Source organism: Saccopteryx leptura, chromosome 9, assembly GCF_036850995.1.
Source record: "Saccopteryx leptura isolate mSacLep1 chromosome 9, mSacLep1_pri_phased_curated, whole genome shotgun sequence".
Lineage (NCBI taxonomy): Eukaryota > Metazoa > Chordata > Mammalia > Chiroptera > Emballonuridae > Saccopteryx > Saccopteryx leptura.
In genome coordinates, this window is record NC_089511.1 from 80,164,365 (window position 1) to 80,186,531 (window position 22,167).

Below are 22,167 nucleotides of genomic sequence, written 5' to 3' on the forward strand. Positions count from 1 at the left end.
CCTAAGGGAACCAATAGATAAGATTGATTAAAGAACTAACTTTGTGTCAGGAGCTGTGTTAAATGAGTCCAATGCATAATCTCATTGCACACTCACAATAATACTGGGAAGGGAAAGCTAAGTGCAAATATTACTTGTTCACACCATAATAGCAGTAGGAGGAGGAGGAGGAGGAGGAGGAATAAGAATAGGAATAATAATAGTAACCCCTTAGTAATATCTTTATATATTTACTTCCTGTTGCCAGCTGCTGTTCTAAGTGCTTTATTTAAATCCTTATTTTAGAGGAATTAAATCTATTTTCATTTCATAAAGAAGAAAAACAGAGGCTCAGAGGTAAATCACTTGCCTGTGGCCACCCTGCTAGTAATTAGGATTTGCTTCCAGGAAGTCTGACCCCAGAGCTATGTTCTTAACCATTTCCTTCTACAGCCTTTCTAGGACAATGCTTAACAGTGGGGAGTCCATGCACCTGAATAAGTGTTTCCAGACTGTTTCTGCTTTCACTGTCAGGACACTCCTTGAAACCCTTTAAGCCTGCTGTGACATGCTGAGGCCAAGGGTTTGTGCTTGGGCCAGAGAGCAGTGCAGAGGAGCAGTGCATGGAGGCCAGGCAGCCAGCGGCAGAGGTAATCAGGGGGCCTGTGCCGGAGGCTGGAAGGGCTGCTCGGTGGGCAGAGGCAAGGCAGTGAGCTCAGCCCTCTGTCAGGACTCAGGCCTCAGCCCTTCTCCACGTGTTCTTGCTCACCCCTGAACTCCAGAGCCTCCCAGCGACGCACAGGAAACAGAGCCTAACTTCCGGAAGAACTCCTTGTGCATTAATGTGAGACTCTTCCAGTGAGCTTCTGGGTTCCTCCTGAATGCCCACTGGTCACAGTGCCAATTTCCATGACACCCCCGCTGGCCTGTTCACACCACCAGCGCCTGCAGCCATCAATGCTGCCATTCTAATTTCTCCTGGTCACTGGCCTCTTAGCATCATTAGCTTTAGCAGAGAGAAGGCTGTGTTTACAGCTTGGCATGAAGGAAGAACATGCAGATCTCTGTTGCCAGGCTACAAATGACTCTTTTTCTCCCCTAGAAGAAAGTAATAATGATTAAAAAATTCTCAGTTGCTTGGCAGGCTTTGGGGTGGCTTAGCTCTGACTGTTCCAGGGCCACGAGAGATCTTGACTTTCACAGACCCTGCTGCCTTCCTGGGCTCCCTTGATCTTGGATCTTTGCTTCATCCATCTTTTGAAAAAAAAGAAGGTGCTGACCAGTGATCAGTGCAAAAATTGGCCTCCTTGTTTCCAGGAGGACACAACCCCTTGATTATTTGATTCTTCTCCTTGAGTGGAGCCGGAAGTGTTCCCAGAAGAAGTGGAGACAGCAGTACTCTGAGGAGTAGAACTAAAATCAAGCAGAGGAAAGGATGGGTAAAGTCAAGGTGAGAAGCAGAGGGTCACTGATGGGAGGGAGCAGCAACCGGTCAAAGAGTGAGGGTCAGGAAGCAGTAGGGAAAAGTTTTCAAGTGGAGACTGGGAACTCAGCCAAAATCACTGCACCTACTCTAATTGTGGCCTTCCACCTGGAGTCAGCTATGGTTGCCTCATGCAGAAGTTTAGAGCCGGGCTGCACCCAGTTTGGCTCTGCTAAAAGGAAGGCTGGCTCACCTTCACTGGATGGGTCTACTTTCGCAAACCCACACCTGAAATGTGTGGCCACAACACTAGAAATGTACTGAGCAGCCCTGGCTGTGCTGGGCTTCTCAATTTTTTGTGTGTGCAATGCTATGATTTTTGATAGAAATAACATATTTAAAGTGAGCTCACATGTATACCAGTGTAGGACTTTATACAAGTGTGTGTATAAAATTTTATTTTAAATAGCCTTCATCAGACTATATATAAACTTTTTGTTAGAGCCCCAGCAGTCATTAAAAGCCTGCTATGAGATATAGGCGTCTTCACATGGTATGTCATTCTACAAAACAATCTATGAGTCAGTGTAGCTGCTGTTTTCCCCTTTAAGAAATGAGTAAGTCAAAGCTCAAAGCATTTACAACGCATCCAAGTCACACAGCTAACAAGTGGTAGGAATGGCATTAGCCCATGCCTAGGCCAACCTCAGCGGTTATGCACCTGCCTTTACAAAATTTCCCTTGAATGGGAAAATTCCCGTGGTCTTCCCCAATCCCTGAGACAGGAAGTATCATTCCTGCGGCCTTCCTTACTCTTTCTTTCTCATATTTTTGTACAGCCATTTCTCCTCACCAAGTTTGTCCCAGCATAAGGAGGCCTGGCTTCCACAAGGAGCCGCCTCTGCCTTTTGAAGACTTTACCCGCATTGGCATCAAAGTCCAGGGTAACTCCACTCAAGGCAGATTTCTCTTCCTGAGAAATTCTGACTCACAAATTGGAGCAGCCTGATTAATCAGGAGGGATTTGTGGCAAATGCCGTCTGCCACCCACCATCCCCTTCCAGCATGAGAGCAGCCCAGCTCAGGCTCACACCCCCTTGCAATCAGGCTACTGGTGAGGACACAGAGGTGAGGTGAGTAATCAGCATCATCACTCCTCACACAAAACACCTCCCATCAGGATTTCAGGTCTGCTGGCTCCATCAAGGCCACATCACATGCTTTGTGCAGCCTTGAGAATCATCACCCTCATGCGTGCTGTTCAGGACACACTGTAAATCTCTCATGCAAATCACTGGCGAGTTGATTGAATTGGTGTTGATTGGTTAATTTGCTCTCAGCCATGGAGAACTCACGTAAATCAGTGATCTTAGCCACTCACTATTTAAAACTATGTATTATTTCATTCTCCTGACACGGGTCTTACGAAAGGAAGGTTTAGCCAGACAGATAGGAGAATGTGAGGGCACTGTTGATTCTTTGTCAGAATGCATTTTCAAAGAGATAAGTTGGCTTTGATATTAAAGTTGAGTTTCCCTTGAGTCAAGAGTTTATTCACTCATCCTTTGAACAAATATTTAGTGAGTACCATGTAGTATCCTGGAGCATTGCTAGACGTTGGGGAGGCGCTGATGAAGATTTAAATTTCATTCCACAGAGCTGACATTTGAGCTCTGTTCTAGGGGAGAAAGAGCCTTTATTTCACCCTCAAGATACAACCCAGTGCTCAAGAGTTGGGTGATCTCCCCCGGAGCAAAACAGGACCCAGCACCCAGGGTTTGATGCCCTACACCTCAGAATTCAGCCTTGTAACTTGGTGTTTCAGTAGGGGGAAATGTCACTGTGAAAAAAATAGATGACCTCCTTTAGGGGAGTGGCCCAGCTGAGTGTCTGGAGTAACCCAAAAGGAAGCAGGTGGTAGAATGGAGCAGGTGCAGCAAACTTGAGGTGAGATTCATGAAGGTCAAATTGTCCCCTACCTGGTGCTGTGTTCTCGGACTAGTCAACATCACCTTCTGAGGCCCATCACCCAGAGTACCTTAGCTCCTGCATTGCTAAGCCCCCTGGTCTATGAGCCCTGCTCCAGGACCCCTCCTCCAGAGCATACTCATCCTCCCTGCTCAAGGCTCAGGATACTTCCTTGTACACACCCCATGTTCCTTACATATTCCTCTGTTTAACCCACTTCTATAGGATGCTTCTGTAAGCTCTGTACTGTGTAAAGGTTGGCCCTTATGTCTATATGGATAGTGGTTTTTTTCCACAGCTGAGGAGATGAAGGCTGAGATCCAGGCGGCTCATCCAGGGTCCACCAGACACTGTGAGTAGAAGAGCCAGAATCTGAACCTGAACTTTCTTAGTCCAAAGGCTGCTCCCCTTCTACCACACCTGTTGCCCGCTATCCTGTTCAACTGTTGGGTGTCCCAGACTTCCAAAGGCCATATACTACATTAACTGTTAACCCTTTCATAGAGCTCATCTGGGGCCATCCTCCCAGGAACCATGTATTTTTACCTGCAATTCATAGGTGAGAACACAGACATTGAGAACATTTTCTCCTTCATTGACTCAGTACACATCCGCTTCCTGAGTGTCTAAGAGGCACTTACAGCATTAGGCCCTGGGACCTGGAGCAGAAACACCTTCTCTCAGGTGCTCCCAGTCCTGGGTGGGAGCAGATCTGTAAGCAGAGCCTTGTGCCAGTTCCGAGTGCTATCTGTAGTACTGGCCTAATGCAAGTTCAGAGAGCAGTGTTCCACCTGGGCCTGGAAGGGCAGTCAGAGTCAGAGGCTTCCCACAAGAAGCAGAGGACAAGTTGACTAAGAATCACCCTTTCAGTGGCCAGGTGGCAGGGCCAGGAGGTGTTGCCTGAGAGGACCAGCTTGTGTGAGGCCAACCCAGGATCCAGTTTGTGGAACCTCCCTTGTGCTCCACTGCTCCTCACGGTAGGTGGGGCCACTGGCTGGGGGCAGGGAATCCACATGTGTGTCTCTCCATCTGCCAAAGCTTTAACCTAGCATCCAATAGAAACAGAAACACACACAAACATATTCAGATAAGTCGTCATACACATGCTTATACACACTTGTGCCCTAAACACACACACACAATCATACACATACATACCTATATACTCACACACAGAGATAAATAAATATGTTCCACACATGCAGACAGACACATATTTCCACACATACACCCATATGCAAAACCACATCCATACAGACACACTGACACACATACTTTACATCCATACATATTTGCACACATGCCCACATACAAACATACATACATATACAGAGCACATACCTATTCCCCACACATATACATGCATATATATGCACATTTACACAGAGAGACACACACACATACCCACACCCCTTTGCAGGAAACCAGATAGCAGCCCAAGCTAGGCAGAGTCAAGGCAATGCCTCCAGAATGGATTTTTATTATGCAGAACAGAGAAGCAGGTGACGTGCCATCAAACGCAGTATTGTCCCCGGTCAGCTATTGAGAACCAAGCAGACAGCATTGTGGTTTCCAGGCAAATTCCAGCTGTTTCCCTGGTGCCCAGGGCACATAAACCCAAGAAACCAAATGAGGATTTTCCCCTTCAGAAGAAGAACATGGCCTGGCCCTGCCTCCCAGCTAGAAAGGCTCCGCAGCACTCCGTCCCGGCCGACCCAGCCAGTCCCGTCAGGATAAAGCCCAGGAGCCAAGCAGCTCCATCAACTTCCCTAGAAAGCCCAAAAGAAATTTGGTCATAGAAAAATCCCTTCCCTCTTTGCTAGTAAAACTTATCAGTGCAGGGCAGGAGGCTGGGAGCAGAGGGACTGCAGGCACTCGCCTTGCTAAATTACGTGGAGAAATGGCCCTGATCAGCCATCCAGAGGGACGAGAGGTGGGAAGCAATATAACATTTATTGTGCCCAAGTTTATTCACATAGATTCTCCCACTCAGGTCTCTGAGCAGCTGTGGTATTGCATTAGAGCCATTCAATAGATGAGGAAACTGAGGTCCCGCTCCATACTAGAGGGTGGGATTTGGAGAAAAAGCAGGGTGCTCCCTTGTCCGCTGCACGGCTCAGGCTGATGACCTCCCTTCTTTGCGTGGCAGTCTGGTCCGTAAGATCCCCAGCCTGGGAGGGCTGATTTAAGGCAGGATGGGGCAAAGCAGTGACTCAAATTCTGTGCACAGAGAGCACTCTGGACATGCCCGTCCTGGGTTCTTGTTAATTCCAGCCCCTCTCTCTCATCTGAGCCTTTATACAATTTCCCCCACCTCCTTCCAGAGTGACAAGGGAGCCCCCTGGCCCTGGGAGCCAGCTCTCTTGTGAGCTTACCAAGCAGGCACTTGGTGACCTCTGGCACCCTGCCCTTTTGGCTCAGGCATAAGCCCCAGCTCTGCACAACTAAAGAGGGGCCCAGAGAAGCAAGACATCCTTCTTCAAACTTCAGAAACGTTCTCCAAGTTCTTGGCAAGGACCACCTTGTTTCCTTGGTGTTTTTGGATTGGCCACATTTTCTCTTGGCTTCATGAGCCAGTGGGGGCTTGGTGTTAGCCCTCACTAGGGCCTTCCTTTGAGAGCCCTTGTCTGTAAAACCCAAAATTTACCCAACAATCAGGATAGAGTATGACATCTAAGGCTGTGAAACATGGGAATCCCAAGTAGGCGAATCGGTCTGCAATGGCATGGTCCTGAGGAAGCAACAGGTGAAAGCATAAGAGGAAATGTAAGCTAAGTAACGGGAAATTCCCTGCAGAAAGATCTATAAGACTGTGAAATAACATTCTACAGGAAATGGTGAGGGGTGCCCAGAGGCATTTAAAGTCTGGCTGGACCTAAGTAATGGAGACCGCATGGTGTTGGAGTGGCCGAGAACCAGCCTCAGGGGGCAGCCGCCTCGCCCGCCCTAACGGGTAATCTCCATATAGATGTGATTGCCAAGCCTGCCTTAATGTTCCATGGAGCCACACTGCCCTTGCCAGGCAAAGATGGCGTTCACTGACAGCTCAGAAAAAGCCTCAGGATTTGAAGTGGGCTTGGCCATCATTCTGCCAGCAGGGTGGCAGCCCCCAACAAACAGATTTAAGACTTCAACACAAACCTTATCAAAATCCCAACTGCCTTTTCTGTAGAAATTTACAAGCTAATCCTAAAATTCATAATGCATTTCAAGGGACTCAAAATACTCAAAATAATCTTAAAAAAAAAAAAAAAAAGAGCAAAGTTGGAAAGCTCTCAGTGGGCAAGACAGTGCTGCACTGGCCTAAGAGTAGACATGTTGCTCAGTGAGGTAGGACTGAAACTTCACAAATAAAATCCTTACATTTATGATCCACTGATTTCTGACAAAGGTGCAAAAACAATTTAATGGCCAAAAATAGTAAATGGTTCTAGGGTAACTGATAATCACATGCAAAAGAATGATGTGGGACTCTTACCTCAGCCATATACAAATGGACTGTAGGTGTGAGTTTTAAATGGAAACTCTCAGAAGAAAATTTACAAGTCTTCTTGACCTTAAATTAGGCAAAAACAGAAGAAAAAAGATAATTTAAACTTTCTCAAAATTCAAAACTTTGTATATCAACAATATCATCTAGAAAATGAGAAGACAACCTAGAAACTGGGAGAAAATATTTGCAAATCATATATGTGATAAGAGACTAGTATCCAGAACATGTAAAAAACTCTAATAAGTCAATAATAAAAAGACAAATAACTCAATTAAAAACTGGGCAAGGAATTTCAATTGACATTTCTCCAAAGAAGATATAAAACACATTAAAAAAGATATCATCATGGCTAGTCATTAGGATATATAAATCAAATCATAGTGAGATACCACTTCATACTCACTGGGTATGGTTAAAATAAAAAGACAAATAATAAGTGTTAACAGAGAAGTGGACAAGTTGACCCTCAATCATTGCTAGTGGGAATATAGTATGGTGCAGCCAGATCAGAAAAGAGACTGGTAGCTCCTCAAAGAGTTAAACATGGAGTTATCAGCGATTCTAGTCTCAGTCTATACCCAAGAGAACTAAAAATATATTGTACATCAATGTTCATATCAGCAGTATTAATAATAGCCCAAAATGGAAACAATTCAAATATCTATCAATTTATGAATAAACCAAATGTAAAATATCCATATAAGGGAATATTATTCAACCTTAAAATAGAATGAAGTACCAGGACATGCTACAACATGAACTTATCTTGAAAACATTATGCCAAGTGAGAGAAGCCAGACATAAGACACCATATACTATATGACTTCATTTATATAAAATGTTCAGAATAGGTAAATTTATAGAGACAGAAACTATATTAGTGTTATCCAGGTGCTGGGGGAATAGGGGTAATGAGAATGACAGTTAATGGGTATGGAATTGTGAAACTTTTTTGAAATCAAACGATGGTTGATAGTTGTACAACTCTGTGAATACACTAAGTCCCATAAATACTACACATTTAAAACCTGTATTTTATGATCTATGTGAATTATATCTCAATTAAGCTCTTATTTAATTAAAAAAATGTTACCCCTGGACCTACTAGATACAAGTTTGTCTCTATTTTCATAAATATTTTACTTAAATCAGTTCTTATTGTATACATAATTTTGTATTTTGCCACACTCTTCATTAGGTTTTAAGGCTTTTCTATGTTATTAAGAATTCTTTATTAATATAATTTTTCATGGTTGCCTAATATTCAATCATAATCTAGTTCTCTATTATTTTGTTACTGGGCATTTATATTTTTCCCCAGGTTCTGCTATTATAAATTACATCTTTGTTAAACATAACTCTTATCTGCAATTTTTAGATTGCCTTTTTTTAGGATATATTTCTAAAATTGAGGTTACCAGGTGAAAATAGTCAGCTTTAAGATTCTGGTCTCTGTGAGTTCCCCAAATTTGCCCCCCAAAATCCTTTTTAAATGTTTGATGCAGATACACTTAGTTTCCTAAAACAAAGAGTCATACCCACCAGAGTGACTTCTTAGTCTGAGGGAGAGGCCACTGTATTGAAGTCATACTTACACAGGGTCACATTCCAGCTCTGCTTCTTAACACTGAGGGAGCCTGACTAGACGACATAACCTCATTGACCTTCAACTTTCTCTCCTATAAAATGGGCATAATAATACCTAGCTATCGTCAATCAAATAATATACATCAAGTGTCCATTGTCCATTCCTCAAAAGTAGGCATTTGTTTTATGCCTATTTTTCTTCTTTCTTTCCCTCATGGCCCCTACTCTGCCATGAAGATGCACCTTTAGATTCTGAGCCCTAGAATGTGATATCACTGTGGCAGCATGACTAGGCACAGCCCTCGTGGGACTGACAGGGATGGGCCTGGAGCTTACAGGCAGCATTTGGGCCTGAGTCCACCACTCCTTAGCCTGTGATCTCAGGCAGCCTCTAAACATTTTTTGAGGCTGGCCTCTCATTTAGCTTAGGGGCAAAGGGACGATTTCAAATGAGCTGTAGTGGAGGTCAAGTGAGACGCTGGATATCACAATATTTGGCGTTCCCCCCATAGACTCTCTAAATAGCACTTAAGTTTATCATCACAACTCCTTCAAATATACCAGGGCTTGCTTGAGTCCACCAAGCCATGCTCATTTTCTGCCACTAGATTCTAGGCCCGTAGACTGACTGAGTAAGCACCGCATCACTACATACTATAGTAATTATTATTATTATTTTTTTTTCATTTTTCTGAAGCTGGAAACAGGGAGAGACAGTCAGACAGACTCCCGCATGCGCCTGACCGGGATCCACCCGGCACGCCCACCAGGGGCGATGCTCTGCCCACCAGGGGGCGATGCTCTGCCCATCCTGGGCGTCGCCATGTTGCGACCAGAGCCACTCTAGCGCCTGAGGCAGAGGCCACAGAGCCATCCCCAGCGCCCGGGCCATCTTTGCTCCAATGGAGCCTTGGCTGTGGGAGGGGAAGAGAGAGACAGAGAGGAAAGCGTGGCGGAGGGGTGGAGAAGCAAATGGGTGCTTCTCCTGTGTGCCCTGGCCGGGAATCGAACCTGGGTCCTCCGCACGCTAGGCCGACGCTCTACCGCTGAGCCAACCGGCCAGGGCTATAGTAATTATTAATTACATGTTTCTGCATTCTGTGGCTTATTAGCAAATTGCTGTAGAGGGATCTAAAAGTAATTTCCCTCCTCCCTTAACTTCAGCAGCCTGCAGAAATCACAAGGAATTACCTTATTTACTTCCTAAGTGATTCCTACCTGATTTACTTCCTAAGCCACTTCCCAGTGGCTGTTTATCAAATATATAAAAAAAAAAATCATACTATAACCAAATATTTTTCTGATTACAAATGATATGTGAGGGTCATGAGAAATCTTGAGTGGAAAAGGCTGTTGAACAGCTGCTGACTAACTGTATGTAAATATCCCCCTGTGGGTAATAGCTTAATTTTGATCATTGTTCAAAAGAGCAGGCGTTTTAAATTATTAATAGGTGTCAGCTACAAAAGAAAGTTTACAAGAAGAGAGCCTGATCTGTACAAATGACACTGTGTCTTAACCACCCTGGTGTGTGGTGGGAAAGAAAGGAGGTGGGAAGAATAGAATAAAAGGCACAATAGGCAGAGTCGCCTCCTGTTTTTCCTCTGGCTGGGGTTTTGTGGCTTGTGGGCGTGGCATTACTTTAAAGCCATGGTAACTGGACTTGGCTCCATTTACTCCTTATAAGTTTGGCTGTACATAGTTTCCTTCTCCTTTTAAGGAAAGTCAATTTCAACCAAGAAAGCCCGAAGCTCAGGCAGCATCAAGCTATATAAATACAGGCTTTCTACCTGTGCTATGATGAAAACTTTCCCACATCTAAATGCATCACGTGAACACATTTCATTGTGAGCAGCACTGACACGGTTCCGCTCAAATAAAATGAGATCTCGTTTCAAATGATTCATTTGATGGAAACATCAGAATCACTGATACGTGAATTGGCCCCTGTGATCCCTGTTCTAAAAACACACAGTGGGCCAGGCGACTGTTGAGTTAGCAAGAAAGTCAAAATGGCCAGTATTTTTCTGTTTTCTTCTCTTGGTTTTTATGTGGCACTAACTCCAGGCATTTTGAGTAACCCACATGTATTATATTAGAGATTTTAATAAAGGAAAGCCTCAGGGGAGTAAAATACCATGATTGGCTATGGTAAGAAACTCATTCCTGGTATTTCTTCTGTCTATGTCCCTCCCTATCTCTCTATACTTGTAGGATGAAGAGTTAACATGCCCAAGAACAGCACTCGGAATGCCTTGAATTTATCTAGTATTTACAGACACCACTTTCAGACACTGCCAGCTTTGATCCTCACCAAACTACTCCAAGTGATGTAGGATGGAAATCGCAAGGAGACTGGCAATCAAAAAGGCAAACCACTGCTCTAGGCTACTTAGCTAGTGGAAGGCAGAGCCAAAGCTCAAAGTCAGTAAACAAATTCCCATGTCAATGCTTCAGCTGGGGCTTAGGTTCCATCTGTACTGGGGGCTGTTGGTTTGGCTGCCTCAATGACTCTGCAGCTGGGACAGAGCCCAGGCAGCCTCACCAGACACAGAGAGCTGAGGCTGTTGCTGTCTTGTAGGTCCCTTTTCTCCTTCCCTCTGGCTGTCCTTACTTCCTGGCCATCCTCTACTCCTCTGCCTCCATAAGTCCATTCATCTTGTGGCCGTCTGACTCTGCCAGCAACCCAGGTCTCCTCTCTCATTTACATGGCTTGGTAACAGGATTGATGGGCCCTTGAACCCAGGCTGAATCATAGGCACCATACCACTTAAAGCTCACTGTGGTCATTTTGTGGGTCAACAGAGACTTCCTCAAAGAAAAGCTCCCTAGATAGGAAGACTACCACCCCCAGCCTGCATACCCTCTCTGCGCCAGGCCCTGGGCTGGGCTCTAAGAGCTCCCAGTTCACTGCTGAAGACAGATATGTCAACAATTAACCATCGCACAGTGGGAATGAGAAAGCAGGTATAAGAACAAGAGACAGAGGTGACACTGAAGCTGAGTGATGACTCAAGTTGCAAGAATGGCTTCTGGACAAAGAATGCCTAGGTTACATTTTGAGAGATGAAGAATAATTTAGAGATGGTGTTTCTGTGGAACTGTGTCTTTGTTTCTGGTGAATTGTTACACACTCTTCCTCAACACACAGGGATTGCCTAATCTAGAATCAGCTTGGGCATCATATGATTCCTTGGTGAAATTGGGTCCAACTGACTGTGTGAAGCAATTTAAACAGCCTTAGGCCAAATTAGATGAGCCCCTTATCATCCTGTGCTGGGTTCCTCCTAAAAATGAGGACACTGAAACCAGCACTGACCAAACTGGTGCACCTGTTTGGTTGTAACATTTAAACAATTGTCCTAAAATGATGAGATCTTGCACATACGGAGCCTTATTATGTGACAAGCATGGTGCCTAGAGTCTTAAGTATCTCAACTTACATTATCTTAATAATAATAATTTTGGTGCTATCAATACTTCTATTTTACAGATGAGGATAGTGAGCAAGCTCAGATAATTTACCTAAGGCCACACAATTATTAACTGGGCAGAGTGAGAATCAAACATTGTTTTGTCTGATTTTCCTATTGGCACTCTTGGTCTTGTACCTGGCATAACATTAGGTGTACAGTGCCCATTCAGATGCCTTTTAACTATTGTTCATAGAGGACCTTCTGTGCTCAGCTGGGTAAAGGGCATACAGATGACAGATGTTATTTCTCTTCTTGAGGAACTTCATTCAACTAACCATGTGCCAGCCTAGTGCTGAGCACTGCACTATCAGGAGAGGAGTTGAGTGTCTTTCCTCCAGAAGCTAAGTCCAGGGCAGGAAGACACACCGTGGCACTGCAGTGGGTGGTTTGTCCATTTAAGGGCTTTACAATAGAAGGGAGGGGATTTGGGGTAGAAGGGAGTCAGGGTAACTCTGGAAGAGCTTCACCATGGAAGATGACTGGATGGGCAAGGTGGGCAAGAGCTCAAACAAAAGCAGAACTCCATGAAAGATCCTGGCTCTGCATGTCCAGGAGGAAAGTTCTGCCAGGAAGTGGGGCTGGGCTGGAAGACAAGCTGTGGCCAGGAAATCCCCAATAGAGAGGGAGCCCACAAGCTGTTTCTGAGCATGCTGACGTTTGAGAACCACTAGTCTAGATCAATCAGGTTTTGATTCAAACATCATCTTCCCTTAGGTATGGGGACTTCACCCAAATCAGGTTTTATTTACTAGGGAGAAAGAAAGAATAGTTCTTACGTAGACAACCAAAAGATCAGTTTACTATCGGTTAAGACATCAGACAAAGATGGGCATGCAAGAATATAACGGATGCTAGGGTTTTAAGTCATTCAATGAAGTTATATCGAGTAGCTACTATTTGCCAGGTGCCTTGTAACCACTGAGGAACTCTTCTAGATATTTTTTGACAACTCAGTACTTATTCCCCTTTCTTTCTATAGCAGTACCTAAAGTTCCTCTGGAAACCTGCCACAATCAGTTCAAGTGTCAGGTGGAACTGGCTCTAACCCCAGCTATAGAAGTGAACATGTGACTCTTCCTGGCCAATCATATCACAGCACTCTCTTGCAATGGTGATTGGTCAGGGGCGAGCATATGACCCAAGCCCAGGCTCCAATCATTGCTAATCCTAGTATTTTATTCATGTGATCAGGAAAGATACTTTTCTTTCTTGCTCTACAGCAATGCAGAAAATGCCTAGACCTTTTGGGGGTGGGGGAGAGAGCAAGGCTGCTCTTCAGAAATGAAGCCAGAGAACTAAGACACAGAGACACAAAAAGAATGATCGGGTGCTGCTGCTGCTGTTTGCACCCCTGAATACAATTCCTAAAGCATGGTCTCTCCTCAGATTTTTCAATTATTTGAACCAATACATTATCTGTTTTTGCTTTAGCTGGTTTACACATGGTTCTTTATCACTGCAAATAAATGAGTCTTAATACTCTAGAGTCAAAGGGCTAGAGCCCAGAGTAGAAGAAGATCTGGGAGAAGTGAGCTTTTAAACTCACACTCAGAGCAAAAAGGGTGATTATGAAATTAACCTGTTGATTGGGCCCAATAAGATAATGCAGCTGTGATAGTAGAAATAGACTTTTGTCTTTCCAGCTCAGGACCATGTTCTTTGAACTCAAAGGTGATGCTTAGGGTTCTGAAGAGGAAAGAGGAACCCACTTGACAGTTTTAAATCAGTTCAAGGCCTCTGGCCCTTGGGAAAATAAAAAGATAACTTGAGCAAGTGGTCACTTGTTCTTGGCCAGAGATGTGGAAGGAGTTGTGAAATAAGGTCAGAGTGAAGATGCCGAATATTTTGATGCAGACCCATGAATCTCCCATGCTTTGAACTCTGGCTGCTAGACCAGTGCCACATAGACAGCAGGGCCCTGAAAAAGTGTGAGGAGCAAATGAAGATGAGCAAGTTCCAGTTTTCAAACATCACATGAAGGCAACATTCAAAGGCCCATGCCCAACATTGTTCCTGAGCAATAATGCAACTGTGAAAGGGTGATCTTATAACAGCATGGTCCATCGACTTACAGTGGTTCCCAACAATCAGAGTGTCCACTTAAAAATGAGTTCTGATCCAGCAATCTGATTTTCTTTTTTCCCTGTGTTCCTTCTTTTCCCCCTTTTCCCTCTTTTTCTTCTCCCTTCCTTTTTTTTTTCTGGTAGTGTTTATAACTTTTAGGATGTTAGATGAAAAAAATGCAATTAGTCACAAAATATTTGAATATCCACATGCTATATTATACATTTTTATGATATCTTTCTGGGTAACATGAAAAAATCTAGCTAAGGTAATAATACAATTAGGAAGGTAGACTTGTAACCATTTCAACAACCAGGCCCAGGGCTTGCTGATTAATTCATTCCTGTTGAGCTTGTCACTTCAGGAGCTCTCTAGGGACCTAAGATAAGGCTTTGTCCTTGGTTCTCTTCTGTTAAAACAAATTTTGTGAACACTTGAATGAAGGCATAGAAAGCTCCTTATGCAATCTGTGGATGCCACTGCACTTGGAGGGGATGAAAAATGAGGTAGATGGAAGAACTGCAATCCCAAAAGCTCTCACTGGGTTGTAGTGATGCAACAAAACTTACAAGGCAAAAAAATAAAAATTAAAAAATAAAATAAAATAATGGGAGACTGTGCGCTTCTGCAATTGTACCCAAAAACCTCTGCTGTGAGCCCTATCATGTACACAGGCTGAATAGAAAAGAGAGTTTTGGTTATCAGCCACTCATTAGACATCAGCATTGTGCTCCAGCTCTCATTGCCCAGAGCAATTTGGGGTTACATTAACAGAAGCAGAGTGTGTAGCACAAAGAAGGTCAAAGTCTTATATTTAGGACTTTCTTAGTCAGGCCTCCCCTGAGACTTGTATTCAGTTCTCAGCCCCAAAATCAAGGCAGAAAACTGACAACCTTGAACATGTTCAAAAATCATCACAAGAGTATAAGGAAGTAGAGACGTTCAGCCTAAAAAAATGTCAGAAGGTGTATAGTCTCTATTTTCAACTCTTTAAGGGTCTATCAAATGAAAAGGACTAGACACAATGTCTGCTGCCCAAGGGTTAAAATTAGCACCAAGAATAGAGCCCTCTGTATATTGAGTCCTTCCATATTTTGAGCAAAAGAACAGCAGTACAGTTGCCCAGAGTTGAAACTACTGTATTGTAAGAAAGTGAATTTCACAATCCTAGAGGCATCACAGTACACATGTTAAACACCAGCTTAGCAGGGGTTTTGTTGAGGAGGCTCCAGCATTAGCTGAGCCATGGGAAGTGATGACTCAACTATGACCTCCCCCACCTTCACACATCTGAGTCTCCAACCCAATATTCATTGAGGAGCCACTGTGGAAAAAGAGAGAGAGCAATAGGAAGGAAACAGCCCAGTGCCCCATATGCAGCAAGGTGGAGGAGGAAGCAGAATGAGACCAGGCTACTGGTCTGCATTCTCAGCGGTCCCTGGACCTTTGAGAGAAGCAACAGGGTGGTGCTTTTCTTCGCATTTAGACATGTGCTGCTCCAATCATCTCTCACGTCTCCACAATGATATGAAAAACTACTTCCAAATTTAACACTACTTCATTGAGAACACACATTAATAACACACCAAAAGACACATAAATTATATCTGCAAGTCATAGCCCATTAAAATGAATACACTGAATAATGTCACATTCCAATAATATTTTTTTAAAAGATTTTATTTATTCATTATAGAGAGGGAAGAGAGAGAGAGAGAGAGAGAGAGAGAGGAGGGAGGAGCAGGAAGCATTAACTCCCATATGTGCCTTGACCAGGCAAGCCCAGGGTTTTGAACCAGCAACCTCAGCGTTTCCAGGTTGATGCTTTATCCACTGCGCCACCACAGGTCAGGCACATTCCAATAATATTGAGAGCACATCATAATTAAGCCACTACTCATGGCTTGAAAAGCTGTGTAGATCATTATGGACACACACAGCAATCCCAATGAATAAAGTCTGAATTTTTTTTTTCCTTTGGAGGTGCATTATTGTGGTGTAAGGTTACAAGTATGGGTTCTGGAATCAGACTGCTTAGGGTTTTAATACTGGTACTGTAACACAACAGTTACCAAAACTTAAGCAAGGTACCTAGTCTCACTGAACTTCAGATTCCTGATCTGTAAAATGGGGCACTTACATAGTATTTTTGCAGTGTTAATTCAAATAATACCTGCAAAGTGCTTTGCACAGAATAGGCACCTAGCACAAAGCAAGCTCTCTCCTGGATTTCCCCGACCTGAGTCCACATGTCTGACTATGGGCTAATGTCAAAATCATCTACTAGTACCACTCGTTAGCCTCGCACTTGTCACATACTTAGTTCAAGTGGGCATTTCCAGTTATTTTTACACTGAAATGTGATTGCTGCTTTGACATCACGATTACATTCGTGGTTGACTGGGTGAAACTCACCCACCTGGAGTGAGGGAATTGTCATCTGTTTTGATTTATGCTGTTAGCCTGACAGAATAACTAATAATCAATGTCCCATGTTCAACAAGTCAATCACTGGAATATGTCTGGTTCATGATTACTTAGTGAGGCAGTTGTGGTATGAAGGAAAAACGCTGGCCTGGGAGTCTACAGACTGGAATTCAAGTCCTGGATATCCTCTTAAGATGTAACTTCAGATATCTCATCCTGCTTTGTGATAACATCATCTAACCCTTAGGGAAGCTCTCTAAGACAGTAGTAGTATCCTAGTTAGAAGACTCACATTTTATTAAACACTTTTTCATCCATTTCTTTGTGCATGCAATTACCATAACAGATATGCTGTTTTTTGCTTGTGGACACCTTAATTCAGTTTTCCCCTTTTATCTATCTCTTCCTTTCTACACTCCTCTCCTTTCCTCTCTCCTCTGACCTTTCCTTGCAATCCATCTCCACAAAACTCCAGCAACCAGTGTTAATAATCTGAAGTGCCCCTCCCACAGATCTTCTTCAATGCTCACATACTCACATATAAATATACCTTCTGTTGCTCCTAATTTTAAAAAATGAGGTCATATCATATATACTTCTCTGCATTAGTAATCCCTCCAGGTCAGCCGGTCTGTGCTTTTTGAAGGATGCTACATAGCAATCCACACCATGGGCAGAGGGACACCCACCCATCCCCTCGTCTCCTGCTGGGCACCGCCTCACTACCTCAGTTCCCACTCCAGACAACAGCACACTAAGAATCCCGAACACACCCACCCTGCCCTTCCAGCTCCTTGATTTCAATGGGCTGATTTCTACATCTTTTTATTCAGAGAAAAAAAAAAAAAAAAAAAAAAAAAAACAAGATATGTGGTTGTGAGGGTTTTGCCTGGAATCACATGGCCAGTGAGTGTCCAAACCAGTTCAGACCAGGGCCACTGGAGGCCATATTGCAGGCTCTTACTCCAATTGAACACTCTGCCCTTCCTCCAACGTTTTACTGCTAGAAGTAAGTTTCTTTCCATTCAACTAAGTCATAGCTTACCCCGAATCCCCTCCATCCCCTGAGACAGAGGCAGTCAAGTGTCTGGCTGTCAAAAAGTATCCCGGTGACACTGGGTGGAATTCAACGCAGATGAGGGGTCAATGCTGCTGCTCGGGCTGGCACATGGCAAGGACTCAGGGACTGCATGCTAAAAATACTGCATTGCTCAGTAAGTGGACACAGAACAGTGCCCCAGGCTGGCAGGCAGCAGACCTTGTCCAGCCCTCCCCAAAGGTGGCGTGAGCAGTCTCGGCCTCATTCGTTTTCATCTTGGAGGCCTGACAGCAGGGCCTGGCCTTCCTTGGCATGCTGTTGAGGACCTTCAAGGCCCCCATGATGAGTGGGATTAGATTGGCCACAAATTCTATGGCCCCATTCCTGAGCCAAATGAGTCACTGAACTGCGGAAGGAGAGGGTATGAAATTGGGCCTGAGGGGCCTTGCACCTGAAAGCTGCCCTCTCACTGGTGAGAGACCAGGGACTGGAGCAGCAGAGGGATGCATCTGAGTGCCCGGGGCGCTGGGGGCAGTGTGCGGCCAGGGCTCAGGGCCTGGTTGCTGTTGCTTCTCTGTAGTATGTTGCTGTTCTGTAGTATGGATGAGTCTGCGTTCTTTTTCTCCCTACAGACTCTTTGATATATACACACGGATGACAGCCATGGGCAACTCCGTGCATGCAGCTGAGTCTGAGTCTCAGGGTTAATAACAGTAGCCAGTCCGCTAGGGTTCTAAAGAGTCCCTGAGATAAAGTCCTAATAGGAAGCCCACCACACAACACACACGTAACTGTTGGCTGGGCCATTTCTTTCCTATTTGCTCCTTTGAATTCTTGCAGACCCTCTCTGCAATTCCCAAAGTCTCCAATACAACTTGTTTCCTCCAAACAATAGTTCTCTCAGCATAGGTGTGCATGTGGGTCCCCACGTGACGTGCTTATAAAGCCTCTTCTGAAGCCTTTTAACCACGGGACCCAGAGGAGCTGTCCGCCTTCACTTAACTCCTCCAGAAGCAAGAATCCACTGATTGCTTTCTGGTGAACACGGCAATGAACTTGTCAAGGAAGCAGCCAGGAGGGAGGTGGTACAGGAGTGGGAGCAGGGGCATGCCGGGCAGCGTAGGCCGGGCCGGCTGGGGCCATCCGTCTTCATTCTGCTCTCTGTGTCTAAGGGTAAAGGGATTTGTGTCTGCGAGGTTGTCTTCTCCAACCTCTGGGAAGACAAGAAGTCATTTAATTTGAAATTTTTACTTCAATCACAGGGGAAGATTCTGGGGCAATTAGGTATATTGTAACTTCCTATTAAGGTCAAAAGAAAATGTAGGTAGAACCCATGAGTCACCTTCCAACACAGAAAAAAAAAAAAAATGAAAACTTCTGAGTGACCCACCATGGGTGAGCCAATGTGCCATCACCTTTAATGATTGAAGGAAGGGGGCATAGGCCACCTCCTTCTGTTCCTGAAATACTCACCTTTTAGAAATTCAATAACATTAATTCAAAGTGTGGATTATTAATTCATTCTCTTATATGAATAATTCATTGTTGAAATAGCCATATAACATCCTCAAATTCGGGAGCACATGCCTCTTCTGTTCTCGTCTTGGGAGAGATGGCTTCTCCCCACCACTTGCCCAAGTGTGGGGCACCAGGCCCTTAGCTGCCCACTCCTCAAGGATGCTGCTCCCGATCTGAGTGTGATGCCTCCTTCGAGTCCAGCAGCCAGAGTATATGTGGCTACAGTAACTCAAGGAAACGTGCTGAAGCCAGGATGCTTCCTACTGACCCGGGGGACTTCCTCACCGTGTTTGTGGCTGCACTGTTATGGCAAGGGATTCCCGTTGTGACCAACTGCCACTGGTGATTCCACTTTGGTCTTCCAGGAGGGCCTCCATTAGACTGCCCATCGATTATACACATTCTCAACATGGCTTTCAGTCTGGATTCTTATGTCAGGGACACTTTCTGATGGCTCTCCTCTGAGCAGATATCCCCACACCACTCCCGGTAAGAAGTAAGAGAGGAGGTACCATCAGCTGACTGCTCCAGGGTGACAGGGTCCCAAGGCCTGACTGGGACAAGGAAAGGGTTGAGTTGCTCTGGGATCTTCTCTCTCAAACTTGAACCAGGGGCATGGACCACCCTCAGTCACACTCATGTGACTTCCAGGTTCAACAGTACTCTCACTGTACGTTCTCACTGGATTGTAAGCCTACATCGGGTCCTGGGAGCAGACAGGCAAGCAGAGCTGCTTTTGTGATAGATGAGAAATCTGAGACTCTGAGAGATGCATGCACTTGTAGATTTGCCTGGTGGCTACTAGCTGGGCTTGATAAAGTCCTAATCTGGTTGGCAACTAGTTCCCACATCTATTGTTTTTCTGAGGCAGGTGTTTGCCCCAGCCTCACTTACTCCTTCATTGTGGTCTGATTCAGAGCCAGATTCTATGCTCCTCTGGGCTGGGGCCTGGAGATGACTCAGACCCAGTTCATATGCTCTTGAGCTGAAAGAGGACACCTAATAAAGTCTTAGTGGCGACAGAGCTGGGCTGAGGGAGAAGACACAGCGAGAAGCCAGGGACAGCAATGCTGCAGGTTGGCCTCTCTGTCTCTGACTTGATCCTGCCACCCCTCCCTCCCTCCCTGCTACCTCTCCTCAGGCCCTGCTGCCCAGCCTGCTCTCCCCACCACTGTGCATGTGAAGGCCCTGCTGCCCAGCCTGCTCTCCCCACCACTGTGCATGTGACTGCCCAGCCTGCTCTCCCCACCACTGTGCATGTGAAGGCCCTGCTGCCCAGCCTGCTCTCCCCACCACTGTGCATGTGAAGGCCCTGCTGCCCAGCCTGCTCTCCCCACCACTGTGCATGTGAAGGCCCTGCTGCCCAGCCTGCTCTCCCCACCACTGTGCATGTGAAGGCCCTGCTGCCCAGCCTGCTCTCCCCACCACTGTGCATGTGAAGGCCCTGCTGCCCAGCCTGCTCTCCCCACCACTGTGCATGTGACTGCCCAGCCTGCTCTCCCCACCACTGTGCATGTGAAGGCCCTGCTGCCCAGCCTGCTCTCCCCACCACTGTGCATGTGAAGGCCCTGCTGCCCAGCCTGCTCTCCCCACCACTGTGCATGTGAAGGCCCTGCTGCCCAGCCTGCTCTCCCCACCACTGTGCATGTGAAGGCCCTGCTGCCCAGCCTGCTCTCCCCACCACTGTGCATGTGAAGGCCCTGCTGCCCAGCCTGCTCTCCCCACCACTGTGCATGTGACTGCCCAGCCTGCTCTCCCCACCACTGTGCATGTGAAGGCCCTGCTGCCCACCCTGCTCTCCCCACCACTGTGCATGTGACTGCCCAGCCTGCTCTCCCCACCACTGTGCATGTGAAGGCCCTGCTGCCCAGCCTGCTCTCCCCACCACTGTGCATGTGACCGGCTCTCTTCATCCTTCTGTTTTCCCCCAATTACCTCAGCTCCCCTAGCGCCCATTTCATACCTTCTCTTTAGAGTACTGACAACAATTTGTAATATATTCTTGTTTCTGTCTTCTCCCACCCCCAGCCTGTAAGTTCCGTAAGAGGCCATTGTCCTAGCACATTACCACTGGCTGTTTCCTGATGTTCTGTGTGTGTGTTGGGAGAAGGGGGTCATTCTACCTTCAGGCACCCTCATCACTCCTCAGGGATTGCTGTGACTTCCAGAATTCACATTAAAAAATCTATCAACTGTCCTGTATTAGAAACCAAATGGACTGATCAAAACCAGGGGTGTGATTGGGGAGTAGAGAATATACAAAACAACAGAATAGGAAAACAACCAGTTAGTCTAATTAGGAAAAATAGAAGAGAAACACAATACTCAAAATTAGAATTAGAAAAGTGAATGTGACCATTGTTACTGTATGGAAATATCATAAGACTAAAATAAAAATATATGTGCCAACTGTATAAAAAATTTGAAGTAATAGTCAAATGTATTTTTTTTTCATGAAAATATAAATTGCTAAAATTAACTTTAAAAATAAAAATTTTATCAGAACAAAACCCTAAAAAAAAACCGAAGGAAAAGTCAAATGAATTATATTTTTAAACAATTTGCAGCTTTGTAAAAAAAAAAAAAAAAGGAAGAAAGAAAGAAAAGAAATAAACAGTTTTAAATAGTCTCACACTGGTTTTTCTTTAAAATTTCAAGGAATATATCTTACCAACTTATATAAACTATTCCAGAATGTTAAAAATGGGGGGTTAAATAATCCACAGTTCATTTTATAAGTTAGAATATTCCTAATAACTGTGTTTTATAAAGATAATATATAAAAATGTCTACAAAATAAGATCGCCAGTGAATTTACATGTAGAGTCTGTATATGTATCAAAAGCTCAGAAGTATATTAAAAAGCATATTGTGCTATGATTAGGAATGTTGGGTTTAAATTCTGTAAGATAATTTATACAGTTAAAAGTAATGAGAAAACATGATTGTACCTTTACCATCTTATCAAAATATGTTCGTATAAAAATTCCTGAAAGGAAAGATTGATAAACTAAATTTCATCAAAACAAAGAAACTTTTACTCTTAACAAAACACCATTGAGAGACAAGATGGTGATGAAGTAGGCAGACATACCAACTTTCACCTCCCAGAACCAAAGTGGATTATAAATTGATTTTAAGAACCACCATCTGGAAAAACCAACTTTGGACTAAACTAAGAAGACTCTTCAAA